Source organism: Pipistrellus kuhlii, unplaced genomic scaffold, assembly GCF_014108245.1.
Source record: "Pipistrellus kuhlii isolate mPipKuh1 unplaced genomic scaffold, mPipKuh1.p scaffold_m20_p_8, whole genome shotgun sequence".
Taxonomy (NCBI): domain Eukaryota; kingdom Metazoa; phylum Chordata; class Mammalia; order Chiroptera; family Vespertilionidae; genus Pipistrellus; species Pipistrellus kuhlii.
Window position 1 is genome coordinate 23,371,768 of NW_023425584.1, and position 2,834 is coordinate 23,374,601.

Sequence of the window (2,834 nt, forward strand, 5' to 3'; positions counted from 1 at the left end):
AGTTGTAGTTTTTTATTCATGCTGAATAATCTCAGTAAAAAAAAAAAAAAAAAAAAAAAAAAAAAAGTCTTTACGCAGTGAAATGTCAGACTGTAAAATCTTGTGTGGAAATGTTTAACTTTTATTTTTCATTTAAATTTGCTGTTCTGGTATTACCATACCACACATTTGTACTGAATTGGCAGTAAATGTTAGTTAGCCATTTACAGCAATACCAAATATGGAGAAACATCATAATAAAAAAATCTGCTTTTTCATTATGTGACTCCAACATGCTTCTGTAGAACTCATGCAGTTCCAGTTTTTCTCCTTTTGTCCTCCTTTTTCTACTGAAAGTAGTTATCACTTCAGATACCTTCATATGCGAAAGTGGACCTTGTAACAGTGAACTGCCTGTTAGTTTGGCATACATTCAAGAAGAGCTTAACCCTGCTGCCACAGGCCCGACTGTCCCATCCATGCCTCATGGCCACGTGCCAATTACTAGAAGGGGGCTGAGGGAAGGCTTCTCCAAATTCAGCAGTCTGTCACAAAAATGGTATTTGTGTAAACAAATGTTATCTAGCCAAAATTCTTACCTTATTTTAAAATGAATTATCGCAAAAAAAGCATAATTTAGTGAATGTCGTAGCAATGTTGCACAACTATTCTATACAATCTATTCATTTCCCAAAAAAACATACTATCTTGTGGTCATATCCATGAATTGGGTAATCTAACAAACTTTTCCTATAAATACTCGCTTCTTCACAAAGGAAAAAAGCATTATGGCTGAAAAACCAAATTTGACATACGTCTACATATCTGATAAATATTGAAGATGGAATATGAGTAAGAAAAATCCCATCTCTATCCTCCATCATACAGTATGTGGTTGGACACGTGTGTGTACAAACTTCCTTCCCAATGTCTTGGGTACACTGCAGAAGTACCAGATAGGGCCCAGTAGGTATACACATTGTTACTTCACCGTTCACTTCAAGGGTTACTTTTACATCTGTAGGACACCTTCAAACATTATGCCAGTTACTCCCCAGCCAGTGGATGAATGAAATGGAAACAAGTGCTAAAGACACTAACTCCATTTTATAAAAAGATTTTTCAAAAGGAAACAGGTTCAGTGTTTAAACACTGGTTTCTAGCTGCTAACTCCCACCTAATTGAAGTCTGAATAGAAAGTCTAATGAGGCCATTTACTATATGTCTCTGATCTACAAGCTTCCCAGGGAACTGGTGTTTTCTGTTTTTAAATTTCATTGTTTTACATTTACTGAGCACTTTGTACCAGATAACAAGTTTTAACATATTACCTCATTTCAGCTTAGCATTCTCTAAAGCACAACTGTATTATTAGTAGCATCAATGCATTTCTCTGAAGAAACTGTGGCCTAAAGAACTGAGTAACTTGCCTAACTTAGAAGTGGTAAATTAAGACTTTTTCTTTTAACATGCCATCTGGCTCTCAAGTCCATGCTCTTAAGCACCACCAAGAAATTATTAATATGAGTCTCCAAACCAGGTTCAACGAACTCATGTAAAGCATTGTGTGTCAGGTCTTTTGATCTGATTTAATCTAATCCCTTTTGCTACCCTTTTTCCCGGAAAATAAGACAGTGTCTTATATTAATTTTTTCTTCCAAAGTTGCGCTAAGTCTTATTTTCGGAGGATGTCTTATTTTCGGGGAAACTCGGTACACATTAGTTTTGATTTATTATTTAAACAATGATATTTCCTCCTCTTAAAACCCTGTGTCCTATCCTCTGGAGATATGGGTGGTGAAATATAGTAGCTGCCCAGAAATAACAGTATTCTAGTTTTATCAAATACACAATAAGGAACCGGTCTCACCACTATCCCCAGGAAAGTCAACACACATTTCTTCAAGTGAAGCAGAGCATATAGGCTACACTCAAAGGAAGGAAGAAAGATGTTTATAAATAAAAACTGATAAAAGTCAGAATTTATTCTTGGTTTGACAGAATAAATAAGAGCCAGACTTTGGGTATAGAAAAGAGGTTGAAAATACAGAGGCATTTACACTAGCTGAATACTTTTTAGACCTTCAACTAATCTTTCCTACTTGGTAATAAGTAGCTTTTAACAGCATTAATAACTTTATAGCAATTTCTTTGGTGAAAATACCCAGCCCCTCTTGTATCAGGCTTCTGTTTTCTAAAATGAAACCATACTTTTTTACTTTATTTGGGTACAGACATATTAATCTCCAAACAAAAGAGTTCACCCAAAAACCTTCCCTCACTTTCCCCATTGTCCCAAAGAGAAAATATACAATCTACTCATCTATACTTCACCAGAACTAGTCAACAGAATATGTGTATACAATGTAAGTCATTTACATTCTATGGGTGTCAATGTTGCACTTTATGAAGTGCTGTCCGAGTATACCCGGGGCTCTGCTGGAAAGAATAGAGGCTATCCAAAGCCATTAGGAATTTTGCTATGATTTCATGGATCTGAGATAATAAAACTTTAAGTGTGTGGAGGGGAGGAGGGAAGATGCTACATAAAAACCAAGCAAGGGTTAATGGAACACAAGACTATGTCATTTCCTGACCAGTTTCTCTGCCCACACTGTGGCAGGCATGCCAGATAAGCCAATCTGAAGAACACTAAGGCAACACTGAAACTTCAAAGGTTCCTGCCCACACGAATCAAAGACGCTCATCAATTCTACTCTAGTGTATCTATGAAATATGTACACACAACAGCAAACAAACACCTAAATGTTCACAACAGCCAGGGAGTGGAAATAACCCAATGTCCATCCACTGATAAATACAGAAATAAATTGTGGCATGTTCATACAAGAGAA

General features: G+C 36.3%; 1 long non-coding RNA gene across 1 annotated transcript; it reads right to left on the minus strand.

Annotated features, from left to right (window-relative positions):
* Positions 1–1,445: 1,445 nt before the first annotated feature.
* LOC118711720 lies at positions 1,446–1,806 on the minus strand. Its single transcript, XR_004985808.2, has 2 exons — positions 1,696–1,806; positions 1,446–1,591 (listed from the first exon to the last, which is right to left on the minus strand). It is a non-coding gene; the product is annotated as an uncharacterized LOC118711720 (long non-coding RNA).
* Positions 1,807–2,834: the final 1,028 nt, after the last annotated feature.